Here is a 16,970-nt window from a genome sequence, read left to right as displayed (position 1 = left end):
AGGAACGAGGGGCCTGCCCGACCGATATCGGCCTGAAATTGGCCAGATATTGAGCTGGCAGGTTAAAAGATTTAGTTGGATCGGGGACCGCATAGGCTCATTGATGTGGTCCCCGAACCGACTGCCCCATTGCAGCCATTATAATTCAATTGTTTGGCCTACATGTTCCCTGATATCGCCCACCCATAGGCTGGGATATCGGGTGAAGATCTGCTCGCTTGGCGACCTCGCCAAGCGAGTGGATTTTCACTTGTATGGGGACCTTAAGCATTTGGCCCAGCGCTGGTATGGTTGCCTCCTTAAAATGAACTTTGCATCCAGCAGGGGGGGTCGCGACAAAAGGGTCGGCCCATGATGTAGGAGGGGTGGAGTGATGCTGTTAGGGAGGCGGAGCTATGACATCACTAGTGTCTCGTGAAGAATGAGGGAAAGAGAAGGAAGAGAAAGGGTAAGTTTCGGGTGGGCATATGTGTCTCCAGTAAGTCTGTAATACTGGCCTTGGCAGGTGTTTTACCCAATAGGCCAGTAAAACACCGGCTGGGTGGCAACCCTAGTTACTGGTCCCGGTAGGTTACTTTCAATTACTTTGTTTTTTACCATGAACTCTCCAACAGATGCTACAGATTTCTGGCTTAAAACCGTTTTTTAATCACTTTGAAAGCATTCGAGACCTTGTTTATATCCATTAGCTCTGCTTATGTAACATATAACAAATAATTCAGAATTGTACCGGCTGCGACCATTAAGCAAGGCCCTGAAAACCCATTCTGTGATGATTATAGCAGCGTCAGTGCTTTTGTGGGACGTTTGCTTAAGGAATATTTCCAGTAACTGCCTTTTATTTTAATACGCAATTTGTTTCTATTTAGAGACTCATATCAGTGAAATTAAGAGATGAAGCTAATAAAGTCAGAGAACAGCAACGTGAAATAAGGGCACATACAGGGGCAACAAGCGCAGCCATAGGGTTGCTTAACATAACGCTGCTTTCTACCATTTACGTTCCCTTTATTATCATATGCAACAGTGGATGTAGCTAAACTCAGGGCCAGTGGGACACTGGGAAAAAACCCAGTGGGCTCCGCACAACACAGTCCAGTGAAGATGTAGTTGTTGCAAGATGTTGGGGTTTGTAGTTCAGCAGTTCATGTGTGGGTTAGCTAGTTTAGCGATGCCAGCAAAAAAGCATGCAAAAACATGGGGATTTTTGTACTTTTCCCGCATAATAACCCGCATTCACGTCTGCAAGCACAGTGAGAAACTTGCGCTTCTCTTGCAGTGAATTGCACATAAAACCCCATTCATTAAAGGTACTTGCATCAAAATGCGTTCTTTGCACCTCTGCATAGTTGCGCTAGGCGCCACTCAGTCTAAACACTTTGAGATGATTATGGGGTGTAAGTGCTATAGGCCGGCAGTCAGTAAGTCCCAGTGGACTGTCTCACAGAGTATTTATTAAAATCTAAAGATCATATGATAAATTGTTGTTAATTTTTTGCACTTTTTAATGGGGTGGTTTGCCTTTAAATAAAATTTTAGTATGTTATAGAATGGCCAGTTCTAAGCAACTTTTCATTTGCCCTTATTATTCTGACTCCACTTGCTGTGATAGTCCCCCAGGGTCGGACTGGGGGGTGCAGGGCCCACTGGGGCTACTGCCCCAGGGGCTCTGCACCCCCCCAAGGTGCCTCCGCCAGCTGCGTCCCCCACAGGGGCCCCTGCCACGCACCCCCTAACCCCCCGCAGGTGCCACCGCCGGACGTCCTCCCCTGAATGCGTGTATGTGAAAAGCGTCGGCAACAGGGAATCGGCAGCAGGGTCGGGTCTGGGCAGCTGGGGCCCGCCGGGCCCAGTCCGACCCTGGTTTCCCCTGGGCCCTCTCTCCCTGGGCCTATATCTATAAAGAGCTTGATGCAACCATTGCAGGCAATCTTTGCCAGATAGCAGAACTCACCAGACATTTGGAATCCACAAAGGTTCTTAATTTTGGGGTGGAAGAACAAATGTTGGAGCTAGGGTTGCCACCAGTCCAGTTTTGACCTACCGAAAACCAGGCTGTCCGGGTAAAAACTGCCTGCTCTGTTTTCCCAGTTTGGAAAACCAAACAGGATTCTCTAAGATTGATGTGGCGATCGGACACTTGCCGCATTATAGCTCTGCCCCCATGGCGGCAGCGGGCCGCCACACCCGCCTCCCTGCCTCGAGTTTCCAGGCAGGAGAGATGCCAACCCTAGTTGGAGCGGATAAACAAATGCTGGAGGTCAAAATGAATATTGCTCCCCTAACCTCCGGAGTAGCTCTTCACACATGGAAAGCGGGAAGATGAAAAGTATGATGGGAGGAACTGATGTCACGCATCAGGGATGGGAGGGTTTACAGACAAGCAAATAAACATGTTGCAATATAACTTTGGTCACTAGGTGGAAGCAAAACAATTTCTATGCATATAAACCATTAAACATAATACAATAACTAACTGCTGGGGCAGCACATTCATTATTTATTTTTTACAGTTTTTGAATTATTTGCCATCTTCTTTTCTTTTCAACTTTCAAAACACCAAAAAAACTCGTTTTCTTGTTACTTTTTATTACTTATTTTTCTATCCAGGTTCTCTCCTATAATTATACCAGACTCTTATTTAAACCACTCCCATGTTGCTAAGATAATTTGAACCCTAGCAACCAGATAAACTTGAGTTGTTGAACAAATGAAATAATTAAAAAGAAAACACAATAAAACACGAAGACCAATTGCATATTGTCTCAGAATTTTATTCTCTACATCAGTGCTGTCCAACTTCTACGGTGCCGAGGGCCGGAATTTCTCTAGCATACATGGTGGAGGGCCGCTAATGGAAGCCAGTTTTGACCACTCCCCTTTTTGAAACCACATTCACTTCAAACCACACCTATTTTATCACAATGTTGGTAGCACAGCAAAATCCCAAATGCTTGGTCCTTACTGTGGGGATATCAACCATCATTCATATGTGAAAGAATTATATCATATTAAGATATACCCTTAAATTCCATATGCCTCCTCATCCCCTGTGGATAGCAGAGCAACCCCCAGTACATAATTACACACCTTACGGACCATTTAATGGCTATTTCCAACTGCTAACAAACTCCCACAACAAACCCCTGCCAGGTTCACCTCCCACAAGCAGCATAGGGTAGGCAGTGTATGGCTCACACAGGCAGCACTCTGCCTGTCCTATGCTGTCTGTGTGTGCCATACTCTGCCTGTCCTACCCTGCCTGTGTGTGCCATACTCTGCCTGCCCTACACTGCCTCTGTGTGCCATACTCTGCCTGCCCTACCCTGACTGTGTGTGCCATATTCTGCCTTCCCTATGCTGCCTCTGTGTGCCATACTCTGCCTGCCCTACCCTGCCTGTGTGTGCCATACTCTGCCTGCCCTACACTGCCTCTGTGTGCCATACTCTGCCTGCCCTACCCTGACTGTGTGTGCCATATTCTGCCTGCCCTACACTGCCTCTGTGTGCCATACTCTGCCTGCCCTACCCTGACTGTGTGTGCCATACTCTGCCTGCCCTACCCTTCCTGTGTGTGCCATACCCTCCCTGACCAATGCTGCCTGTGTGTGCCATACTCTACCTGCCCTATGCTGGCTGTATGTGCCATACTCTGCCTACAGTACCTATGTCTGAGGTGTGAAGAAGTGAACAATGGGAGTGATTACAGCCTGAGCCTGAGGTGTGAACACTGCAGGGGGTGAACAATGCAGGTATTAAAAGGTGTGAAAAACACAGGGGATTACATATTTAAACAATACAGGGGGATTACAGCCTGAATCTGAGGTGAGAGCCATGCAGGGGGGGGGCAGTTAATCTCAGTACTGATACCATTTAATGCTTACACAAAGGTAAGCCATCAAAGCAGCCAGACAGGTGGGGGGCCACACAGAGGGGGGTCGACAGTTGGACAGCACTGCTCTACATCATGGTAAAATGGTGACCAACCCCTTTCATTGCAAAATGTTGTTGAAATTCTTTTCAACTTCAAAAACGTTTTATTCATGTGATGAAAACTGTCTCTTCCCACTCTCGTTTCTGGCTTTATTTTGTATTTTTTGGTATGTTGTTTATGGCACATTTTGTTTTTCACTGTCGGTACCTGATGTACCGTTAATCTGTTAAACACTGCCCTTTCTCTGCACTATTTTATGGGGAAAAGGCTTCAGCCGCTGCATGATTAGATAAAAGTTATTTGTGGCAAATGAAGCGGTATGAGCTCCGTGGGCTCCCCAGAGAGTGAATGTCTCAGCTTTGATTGTTGATATTACAGAACATTATTGTGACTTGAAAATATTCCTTCATCAACAACACCCTCCCTTACCCAAGCAACCGGTCTTGTTCTGGCTTAGCAACCATTGGTTTATTGCTACTGCTGCTCTAGTAAAAGAGAAAATTATACCCCCCACCAATGTATTGGATAAAACAGCTCATATGTAAAACCCTGCTTCATCTAAATAAGCCATTTTCCTAAAAATATACTTTTTTCGCCACCAAGGCACACATACATGCTAGGCCCCATCAGCCAATGATTGGGCAAAGTTCTGCCTTTTCCTCCCACACTACTTCCTGTTACAGTCAGAGCTGCATTATTTCCTGTCAGCTGATCTCTGAGGGAGCACCCAGCCCATCACTAAATGGTGGCTCAAGGGAAAGGATGTAAAAGGGCAATATTAACTGATATATACTGTATATTCCAGTTTGGTAAGATTCTTTAATAGGTCACTTAATATGATATAAACTATCTGTTGGTTAAGTATTCATTCTGGGGGTATCGTTTTTTTAAACACCGTGTAGTAAAGAGTGGGACTCACCCCAAGTCTACACATAACCATGTTTTGGGGGTGTCCCTCAAGTGTAATGCTAAACTTTGCCCCAAATTCTTCCCTCACAATGTCTGGAAATCTAGGAATTGCTCCAGTTTTCCTAGTCACCAACAAACAGGGAGCATTTACTGGTCTGCAGTTTCAAAGAAGGCTTTTTATTGGCTGTAATCCCCCCTGCAAAGCAAGGACACCTAATAAGCTTTGTATAATGAGCCCCCCTGTACTATGTCCCAGAAATAATAGAAACAGAGGAGCTTGTTATTTAAAGAATAGAGTGGGGACAGAACCCACCTGACAACCTGACTCCCCCCCCCCAACTGACTCCAGAGCCATGGCGTACATCTAAAAATCAATCTTTTCATAATAACTATGAAAACCATAGCTTTTGTTTTGTAATTGGAAGAATAGAATACACCTCTGCACAAAGTGGATTACCGGGCAAGTAACAAAAAAAAAAAGTTTTTTGTATTGATTTAAATGTAATATTCAGTTACCCTGCGCTGGAGAAAACGTGTTTGCTTTGGAAGTTCTACTGCAGAATATATAAATACGATAGGGCTAAAAGTCCCATGTCTACTAAGCACATACAGGTAAGATGGGTTGTTATATAGGGGTCAAAATAGATTCAAGGCTTTCTAGCATTGGCTGCCAAGAAATAATTTTTTTTCAGGTGCTGTGTGAACAGTTACAACCTTTATATGTAAAAATAAATACATAAACACATAAAAAATATATATTAAATATATATTTGTGTTCATGACAAATGTTATTGAATATATTTCCTTGTTTACTCCTTCCTTACAGAACCATCCTTGTATGCTTTACAACCACTTGTAAGTCTGCTATTGTCAACTGGGCTTCAAAAAGAATGGCTGTTCTACCAATGGCCTAGCTGATGCTTACCCACCGGAAATACTATTTATTTCTCTGATGAGCCCCAGCTGGGGTTGCTACCTTTCAGCCAACACATTGGACTGTCCCTCCAGCCCAATCTGACCCTGGACCCGCCTGGGTGGGGGTGGGTCCAGGGTCAGATTGCGCTGGAGGGACACCAGGAAAAAAATTAGTGGGTCTAACCCTCATGGGCCCTGGCTCTGCTGACCCAAGCCTGCTCCCCTGCGCAGGCTACCCCAGCTCCCCCGCCCCGGGTGCCCCCTCTCCCCCACTTTCCAGATCCTTTGTCCAAGCCTGCTCCCCAGAAGGCAAAAGAAATGTGGTGTGAAGTACGCCAATGTCAGAAGGAGGCCCTGAGGTTCCAGCCCTGGTGGGCCCCAACACTCCAGTTTGACTGCAATGTAAGGGGCATGGTAATGACATATACGGAGATTCCAATAATATCACTATCATAGGGGAATTTGGGGTGGATCAGGAGGGGATTTGGGGCAGATAAGAGACATGCCAGGGCCGAAGGACTAGTTATTATTAATTTACTTACTGCTAAATTTGTAAAACCAGCCTTAGCTGGTATTTTACCGGCTAGACCAGTGAAATACTGGGCAGGTTGCAACCCTAACCCCAACAAGGGTGAAAATGGTCTGCATTTGATAGTCCATACAGCATACTGCCTTAGCTGTGGTTGAAACTGCACAGGCTTAGTCTCTAGTGTATTCCATATAAATGGAAATTTTAGGAGCAATCGTGGGCTTCCTCTCCAGTATTCCTCATGCTTTGCATAAAACAAATGAGTAAAGGTCCCCATACATGGGCCGATAGTCGCATCGGCCCGTGTATGTGCACTCTGGCCTGAAATCAGCGAGATCTCGATCGGGCAGGTTAGAAAATCTAGTCGGACCGACTTTTCCTATGCCCGTCGTTATAATTAGATCGTTTGGCCCCAGAGCCAAACGATTGAATTACCCTGGATTCTCCCGATATCACCCACCCATAGGTTGCTGGCCGTGTATGGGGACCTTAAGTCACTTCTGAATACAATGGGTTTCCCGCACACTTGTGAGAGGTTTATCAGAGGGGTGCACGCAGCATCATATCTTTACCTCCACATACTTTCAAACTGATATCTATTAAAATTGCAGCACTCCCATTTCATATTGATAAAACCACCTTTATTTTACATGTGGCACAGGCACAACAATGTTTCGGGACCTCCAGGTCCTTTCTCAAGATGATTCTTTGTTAGCTTGAGAAAAGACCAGGAGGTCCAAAACTTGCTGTGCCTGTGCCATATGTAAAATAAAGTCGGTTTTATGAATATGAAATGGGAGTGCTGCAATTTCAATATATTGAAGTCTCTTCTGAACCAAAATACTGTTTCTAGTCATTTTAAATTTCTATCTTACACCATGGGGCACATATACTAATCCACGAACGTCCAAAAGCATCCGAATGCGAAATTTTCGTTTCCAATCCGTTTTTTCCCCATTCGGGATTTGGATTCGAGGCTTAGTAAATGTGCCCCCATGCCTACTTGCAACTGCTGCTTTGTTGTGCCCCATTATGTGTTGGGGCTAAGGTTAGATTTTTCCTCCCCCCTTCCTATAATCAGTTCAGAGGGATCCCTTTCTATGAATTCCAGCACCTTGGGTTCCCCCATGGAGACACTAGCACGTCTATAACTAATTGAACAAAACAACTGCCCTTTCGAGGGATTCACGACCGGCTGGCATGATCCATGAAGCTTATCTCTGACAAATGATTCGCTGGACGGAGTGAGCAATATTTTCATGTAAAATCTTTTTCTAGAGGGAGAATACACAGAACCAGAGTTTGCTCTATATTTTTATGCTTGATGCAACCCAGTTTCAATGTTTCTGCCTCTGGAAAGCAAACCTATAATAAGCAGCTAAAATAAGTATAAACCTAGGCATGTATGTAGCTATTAGTCTTCTGCCAATGCAGCTTTCCCTGGAGAGCAGCGACAACAGGTAGCATTCATCAAGCCAAGCACTGACCCGGTTGACAATATTTTTAGACTGAGGAATAACAGGATGCTAATTCTTTGGAAAATATGTACCGAAGATTAAAAGTATGCAGGAATTCCAAAAATAGAATATATTCACATTCTATACTGGTATTAGTTATCCAAAAATAGAAACGTTGATATTTAGGAGCTGATAGCATGGTGAGAAAGCTACTAAGAATAATGTTGTACCAGAAAGTAGGGCAATGTAGGCTTCCTATAAAGCAAAGGTGATGAAATACATCATCTAAATATGTAACTGGCAGGCTATTGGCTAAACTACATATATGTTACAGATCATTCCTCATTCTCCAGATGCCCACATTGGCTCTTTGGTACCATATGCAAAGACCTGCTTGGACATGCCACCTATATTGAAAAGACACAGCCTATGTGTACTTCATTATAGTCAACATGTAGCCACTGGGACATGTACCCGCAACTTGTAGGTTACGGGTAGGATTTTCAGATATAGGTCTGAGGGTTTCAGGTCAGATTGCAGGTCTTATCTATATTTCTACTCTATATTATCTATGATTTATTCTTTAAACATATTTAAATTTTTTCTTCTACCCCTGCCCACTTCTGATGATGTCACTTCCGGTTTGCAGCATCAAAACTTCCTGTTTTATGGTGGTCAGTGGGTTTATTTAATGGTTAAATGATTCCATTTTCTCTGTAATAATAAAACAGTACCTGTACTTGATCCCAACTAAGATATAATTACCCCTTATTGGGGGCAGAACAGCCCTATTGGGTTTATTTAATGGTTAAATGATTCCCTTTTCTCTGTAATAATAAAACAGTACCTGTACTTGATCCCAACTAAGATATAATTACCCCTTATTGGGGCAGAACAGCCCTATTGGGTTTATTTAATGGTTAAATGATTCCCTTTTCTCTGTAATAAGAAAACAGTACCTGTACTTGATCCCAACTAAGATATAATTACCCCTTATTGGGGGCAGAACAGCCCTATTGGGTTTATTTAATGGTTAAATGATTCCCTTTTCTCTGTAATAATAAAACAGTACCTGTACTTGATCCCAACTAAGATATAATTACCCCTTATTGAGGGCAGAAAAGCCCTATTGGGTTTATTTAATGGTTAAATGATTCCCTTTTCTCAAAACAATCCAATATGATTTATTTAATGATTATTTTTAAGCAGACAATGTATGGTGATCCAAATTATGAAAAGATCCTTTATCTGGAAAACCCCAGGTCCTGAGCATTCTGGCTAAAAGGTCCCATACCTGTATATATGTGCTGAATTACATTGTATAGAACAGTGCTGTCCAACTTCTGTGGTACCGAGGGCCGGAATTTTTCCGACCTATGTGGTGGAGGGCCGATAATGGAAGCCAGTTTTGACCACTCCCCTTTTTGAAACCGCACCCACTTGAAACCACACCCATGTTATCACATGACCATACCCATATTAATGGTTGTAGTACAGCAAAAACCTGCCATACTCTGCCTGCCCTACCCTGCCTGTGTGTCATACTCTGCCTGCCCTACCCTGTCTTTGTGTGTGCCATACTCTGCCTTCCCTACCCTGCCTGTGTGTGCCATACTCTGCCTGCCCTACCCTGCCTGCCTGCGTGCCATACTTTCACTGTGTGTGCCATTCTTGGCTGGTTTGTGCCATACTTGACCTGTGTGTGCCATACTCTGCCTGCCCTACCCTGCCTGTGTGTGCCATACTCTGCCTTCCCTACCCTGCCTGCGTGTGCCATACTCTGCCTTCCCTACCCTGCCTGCGTGTGCCATACTTTCACTGTGTGTGCCATTCTTGGCTGGTTTGTGCCAAACTCTGCCTTCCCTACCCTGCCTGTGTGTGCCATACTCTGCTTGCCCTATGCTGCAGGTGTGTATGGCACACACAGGCAACATACAGTGACACAATGCTGGCACTGCTCCTACAGTCTGCACAATAACTATATATTAAAAAACTTTTTAATTGCAGTACCACCTCAGTATATGTTCTTTTTGTAGTATGCAGGGATTATTTGTGGGTTTCTACTGCTCCTGAGGTGTGAACAGGGGAACAATGGGGGTGATTACAGCCTGAGCCTGAGGTGTGAACACTGCAGGGGGTTAACAATACAGAGATTAAAGGTGTGAACAACACAGGGGATTACATGTATAAACAATACAGCCTGATTACAGCCTGAATCTGAGGTGAGAACCATGCAGGGGGGGCAGTTAATCACAGTACTGATACCATTTAAAGCTTACACAAGAGTAAGCCATCAAAGCAGCCAGACAGGTGGGGGGCCGCACAGAGGGGGGTCGCGGGCCGCATGCGGCCCGCGGGCCGCCAGTTGGACAGCACTGGTATAGAACATGTTATGCGTCCTGGGAATCCAGCAACCACCCTCATAGCTCAACGGACTCCCCACATTATGTGTCCATAAGGTCTAACCCTTCTGTTTGTTATTGTGCAGTAAGTGGCACCAGTGGGTTTTATGAGAAAGAATAATACCCCACTTTTGTTATATGTTGAAGAAAACCTTTGAGCTGTCTTGCTGTTCTCCCCAGATCCCTCTCAAAGCATTTGCTATGATATAAATAACTGAAACAGCCACCTTTGTGATAGACTGCAAAAACCTGCAGTTGCGGCATTAAATATTATTGCCTTTCGTGGCCTCATCTAGAAAGTTATCTGCTCTAGAATGACCCTTGCTTGGGCCTTGGACAACTGGCATGGTTTATATTTGATTAAAGGTAAAGCTGAGTTACTGTTAGGGGTCATGATTAGGGTTGAGTTAAAATCAGGGAAAACCTTTAATAGAGAACACTTGGAATGTTCGGTGTTGACATCTACAGTATGTATTGGGACTCCATTATAAGCTTCCCTTTGCAAAAGGTTGTTGATGGTAACATCTCTTTTTAGTTGTTAGGAGAGAATCTGACACAAAGCTTCCCATTGGCCCTGTGGCCATAGGAGCACAGAAATAGAATGTCTCTAAAGAGAGACATCCACACATTGATTCAGTTCACTGCAGATCCTGAATTCATAAAACAAAATCTTAGCTATGGGGTCAGTATTAGGGATGCACTGAATCCAATTGTTTTAGCCAAATACGGATCCTGTACAAAGGCTGATTAATGAACCTGTTAAATAAACTTAATGGTAAACCAACCACTTAAGAGTCTAATTTATTTATTAAAAATGTTGGGATCATATTTGAGAATCTTATCAACCAGTTGACATTAAAACACCCCAAATGGGACAGATTTCTGTGCATAGCCCTTATTGTGATCTTGTGGCAAAATCCTTGTCAACAAAATAAAGAAACACCAGATCAATTAGTTCCAGGTAAAACTGACTAAAACTGACATATGGTTTATATAGGTATGTGATCTATTATCCAGAATGCTCGGGACCTAGGGTTTTCCAAATAAGGGATCTTTTTATAATTTGATTCAAATCATTTAAACCTTAAATAAACTCAATAGGATTGTTTTGCCTCCAATAAGGGGTAATTATATCTTAGTTGGGATCAAGTACAGGTACTGTTTTATTATTACAGAGAAAAGGGAATCATTTAACCATTAAATAAACCCAATAGGGCTGTTCTGCCCCCAATAAGGGGTAATTATATCTTAGTTGGGATCAAGTACAGGTACTGTTTTATTATTACAGAGAAAAGGGAATCATTTAACCATTAAATAAACCCAATAGGGCTGTTCTGCCTCCAATAAGGGGTAATTATATCTTAGTTGGGATCAAGTACAGGTACTGTTTTATTATTACAGAGAAAAGGGAATCATTTAACCATGAAATAAACCCAATAGGGCTGTTCTGCCCCAATAAGGGGTAATTATATCTTAGTTGGGATCAAGTACAGGTACTGTTTTATTATTACAGAGAAAAGGGAATAATTTAACCATGAAATAAACCCAATAGGGCTGTTCTGCCCCCAATAAGGGGTAATTATATCTTAGTTGGGATAAAGTACAGGTACTGTTTTATTATTACAGAGAAAAGGGAATCATTTAACCATGAAATAAACCCAATAGGGCTGTTCTGCCCCCAATAAGGGGTAATTATATCTTAGTTGGGATCAAGTACAGATACTGTTTTATAATTACAGAGAAAAGGGAATCATTTAACCATTAAATAAACCCAATAGGGCTGTTCTGCCCCAATAAGGGGTAATTATATCTTAGTTGGGATCAAGTACAGGTACTGTTTTATTATTACAGAGAAAAGGGAATCATTTAACCATTAAATAAACCCAATAGGGCTGTTCTGCCCCAATAAGGGGTAATTATATCTTAGTTGAAATCAAGTACAGGTACTGGTTTAATATGGGAGATGGCCTTGCCATAATTTGGAGCTTTGACTGTTGGGTTCCTGGATAAGGGATCCCATACCTATGTGTTTATATGCGTGATAGGGAATTTGTGCTGCAGAATACACTGGCACTAGATAAACCACAAATGATTCATTATAATTTCAAAGACCCCCAAAACAGGATATATATGTACAGGTATGACCATTAATTAATGTCTTTGTCTTCTTTGGTCCTCTTTCCTCTCTTTTCCACCTTTTGTCAGCTGCAGCTCAGCGCTGTGTCACATCTAATTCAATGTGTTGTTGTTAATGATAGCTATATTTATTGTGTTATAGATCTTACAGTCTGTCAGATGACTTGCCTGCGCTGTACCCAGGATCTTTATTTAAGTACAACAGACACTTATCGGAGGAAGCCATTAGGAGAGTGACAGAATGTGAAAAATGACGAGCCGCCTTGACAGATGGAGAAGCGCCGAAGGACCGGGAAGCCAGGAATTGGTGAAATGCATTTTTAATTTACCAGATGGAGATCGGGGCAAGCATGTAGAGCATCTTTCCTCCTTGCTGTTAGTGCTCAATAAGATGGCCTGCTTTCCAAATAATGCACTATGTTTATTCCTTATCATAAAAATAAGCTTTGATGAAACCAAATGCATTGCCTTTTCCAAATATTTTTGTTGTAGATAAAATCTATGGTTAACATTACTTAACCAAGTGAATGGAAAACTATGGGGCAAGCGTCGGCATTATTATCAAAAGTGAATCATTTAACCATTAAATAAACCCAATAGGACTGTTCTGCCCCCAATAAGGGGTAATTATATCTTAGTTGGGATCAAGTACAAGGTACTGTTTTATTATTACAGGGAAAAGGGAATCATTTAACCATTAAATAAACCCAATAGGGCTGTTCTGCCCCCAATAAGGGGTAATTATATCTTAGTTGGGATCAAGTACAGGTACTGTTTTATTATTACAGAGAAAAGGGAATCATTTAACCATTAAATAAACCCAATAGGGCTGTTCTGCCCCCAATAAGGGGTAATTATATCTTAGTTGGGATCAAGTACAGGTACTGTTTTATTATTACAGAGAAAAGGGAATCATTTAACCATTAAATAAACTCAATAGGGCTGTTCTGCCCCAATAAGGGGTAATTATATCTTAGTTGGGATCAAGTACAGGTACTGTTTTATTATGGGAGATGGCCTTGCCTTTTCCAATATTTTTGTTGTAGATAAAATCTATGGTTAGCATCATTTAACCAAGTGAATGGAAAACTATGGGGCAAGCGTCGGCATTATGATGGCTGCCAGAATTAAAATGCAGAATCTGGTAACCTGCCCAATATGATTTATGAAGACTTCCTCGCATTGGCTTCCCGTTTGCTTTGCATTTTTTAACATTTCTTATCTCTCCCAATCCGCTATTTAATTCTGCTAGCACTTTTTAGAGAGTTGCTGGAGACAGGTTCATAAATAGTAAATTTTTAGCAGTGTCCCTTGGGTCTGTCATAAACTAGAGGAATGGCTAATAAATACTGAAGCACATTATGGTGCCTGATAAACAGGGAAAAAAGGAGGAATTAATAATGCCCCATACACAGAATGTGTTGGGGCAAATGAACATAAATTTCAGCAAAAGTTAAAAGGATCAGCATTTCATCCCCCCCCTTTCAAGGTCAATGATGTATAAATGGAACAGAAATTACGAAGCGAGGGAGAATGTAATAAAAGTTGTCTTTATGGTTGGAACAGCTGCCTTAGTGCTGTGCCTGCCCCTCACCCTTTACCTTGTGCCCCATTCTCTTAATAATATCATCAGTGGGTCAAGGTATTTGGGCTCAACTTTCATTCTCAAACACATGCGCCACGGTGTGGGGGGTGACCTGCAATGGGGCCCCTTAAAAATATGACCAGAGGTAAATAGTTGGGCCCACCATATGGTGGTTTGTAAGGCAGTGAATGGCCAAAATATGCTTTATGGAACACATCTTCATTATGGGGGGGGGGGGGGGGCAGATGCAGCTGAACATAGTTAAACAAACTGGAAGACACTGTAGGCCTACATGGCTTACAGAAACTTCAATTACATCTTTATTTACAGTCACTAGCACAGATTCTCCAGTTCTCAGTTATGCACTCAGTTCCCAATGTATTATACACAATGTACTATTATTATTATTATTATTATTGTTTTTATTATTAACATTTATTTATAAAGCGCCAACATATTCCGCAGGGCTGTACAATACACAGAGTTAATGACTGGCAAGGTACCACAAGGGTGCTGCCCCCTTCCTTCCATCATGGTGAAGCCTCAGCTGCTCATCTATCTCCCACCATCTATAGTAAGCTCCACATATCTGGCCTATAGGGTTGCCACCTTACCCCCTATGGTTTTAATATGTTGCTAGTGTTACATGGGTGAGGTGGCAACCCTACTGACCTATCACTAGCTAACCTGACTATATGGATCAGCTTTACATGTCTTTGGGCTTTCTGACCTCATCCACTCTTATATTCTTACACTAGCCAGAGGGAAAGTGACCAACTGCTTTCCCCCATATATAGCCTACCAATGCCCTTGCCTTTCTAGTGACACTCAAGGGGAACCTAGTGACTGGTAGTAATAATAACAACTGATATAACATACTACATTAACCCATTACAGGATTCCCTTAGTCTAAGATCATAATCTTGTAATTAAAAAACCCTGTTTCTGAGAATGTATGCACTTGCACAGAATAAATTACTGATAAAACATGGGGCCAGGGTATGTGCATTGATCAATCCCCTTTTCCATTATTCTTTACTGCTTAATTATAATTAGCCTTGGAGCACTCCCACCATCCCCTATGTAACCTGCAATATCTAATGGTAGGGGGCTGCCGAAGTTTAAACTTCATTAAGCCATTGAATTGCCATGCAGCATTGATATAAAATGAACTTTTAGAGTTAAGGAACCTGGTTCAGTTGAGATTTTGTTCTCTCGAAACCACAATAGTTACATTAAACTCTTGATTCTGATGCGCCCGCTGTTCTCACAAATCAGGCTTCGCACTGCAGATCCCTTGCCTTTGATTTGGCAAACTCATAAAAGAATGATCAGGTATCTTGTATATGAATTTATAAATAATTCAGTTAATGCATTTAAATATCTCGGTGTTTTTGTGATAGTGGAAGCTGCGTAACTCTCACAGGAATAATACGACATATTCATTGTGTCTATTCTTTGGATTTCATTTCCAACTCTCAAGCTCGCTTTCCTCTCTCTGTGTTTGTTTGGGAGATAGATGAATAGATGCATTTGTGCTAAAGGATTGTAATTTTCCATATATATTCCACTTTTGTAACTCAGTTCTGTTGCCTGCACAAAGTTCTAGTCTTGTTAACATTTATTTAATGTACTCCTGTGTTTTTTGGGGGTTTCTTTTTTCTTCGCTGCTGTTACAAATGGGAAAAAAACTCTCTGCTTATTTCCTGACACTGAGCCATATATATTTAGCCATATATATTTAGGGGTACCCCTACTTGCAGACCCTGGGCATAAGTACTCTATAGGGATAGGGACGGTGGCATCTTTGGAGGAGCCTGGCACGCAACGCAATCGTTACCCACCCCATTCTGCACCCACCTGATCCTCACATCCCCTCTCCTCTCCTCACCCAACCCTCACGTTCCAACTCACCCCTGCCTCACATCCCCTCTCCTCTCCTCACCCAACCCTCACGTTCCAACTCACCCCTGCCTCACATCCCCTCTCCTCATCTAACAGCTCTCAGGTAGTAGTGGGGAGGCGGATTCGCTAAAGCTATAATATAATAATACAGGGAGCTTCCTCTATAGTTATACCACTGGATATGGATGGGGACCCCTATATACCTCCATACACTCCCTTCATGGGAGTCAGTGGCGTAAATACCAGGGGTGCAGAGGGTGCCCCCTCGGGGCCCCTTGATGCTCGCACTGGTGTCAGAGGGGGGGAGTGGTTGGGTTGCCCGGCTGCATGCCCCCGGGAATGTCTAGTTACGCCATTGATGGGAGTATATGGAGTATTCATGGGGTGGGGGACACAGCAAAGGGCAGAGCAAAACCATGTGCAAAAACCATTATAAATTGCCCCTGTTTTTTGTACTTTGCACCCTGCCCTGCACTTAATAAATGCATGTAATCACCTTCATCTGCAGCATAGCATTAGCTAGATAAACCAAGATGTTTTATGTTGAAATAAATAAAAAACAGCACTGCTACTATTACAAACCATCTTTCCTCCACTGAACCTCTATTCATAAATACCTTAGTGCATGGGTACAATGTCTAGTTCCTGACAGCCGTTGCACCTGTGCCGTACATTCCCCCAGGCTCAGACTGGCAATCTGTGGGTTCAGGTAAATGCCAGAGGGGCTGCTGTAAGGTGCCATAGTCACTATTTATTGGGCTGGTGGGGGGCTGTTTGGGCCTCTGTGTACTGGAAATACCAGGGCCTATTCTGAATCCCAGTCTGGGCCTGCATTGCACACTGGTACAGCGACTTTACCATATACTGTATTCTGTTTACAGAAAAATGGAAAAGAAAAAATAAAATCTGTTTTAGTGACATTCAAAAATAGCTTGCAAACAAAAAAGGTCATGTTTGACAAAGTGACGGTGCACAATTAGAGTCCAATTTTAGCAACAATCTCTGTGCATCACACGGAATGGGAAATCAGCATCACTTATGTAGCTCTTCCAAAGTCTAAAGCAGCTGCAACAATTTTGGAGACAATATAAACTGGCTATCTTAAGTATATAGCAGAGCCCGCAAAAAGCATGACTAGCACGGGCACACAGCTGTGACAATAATATGCCAACATAGAACTACAATAGCCAGGGCAATT

At 42.7% G+C, this 16,970-nt stretch overlaps 1 long non-coding RNA gene across 1 annotated transcript; it reads left to right on the top strand.

The window, feature by feature from the left end:
• The first annotated feature begins 4,702 nt into the window (after window positions 1–4,702).
• On the top strand, window positions 4,703–12,742 carry LOC116408715. The gene is made up of 2 exons (XR_004221174.1): window positions 4,703–4,743; window positions 12,425–12,742. It is a non-coding gene; the product is annotated as an uncharacterized LOC116408715 (long non-coding RNA).
• Window positions 12,743–16,970: the final 4,228 nt, after the last annotated feature.

Source organism: Xenopus tropicalis, chromosome 2 (genome assembly GCF_000004195.4).
Source record: "Xenopus tropicalis strain Nigerian chromosome 2, UCB_Xtro_10.0, whole genome shotgun sequence".
NCBI lineage: Eukaryota > Metazoa > Chordata > Amphibia > Anura > Pipidae > Xenopus > Xenopus tropicalis.
Note: the sequence above shows the minus strand (reverse complement) of the source record. Positions and strands in the feature narration are given on the sequence as shown.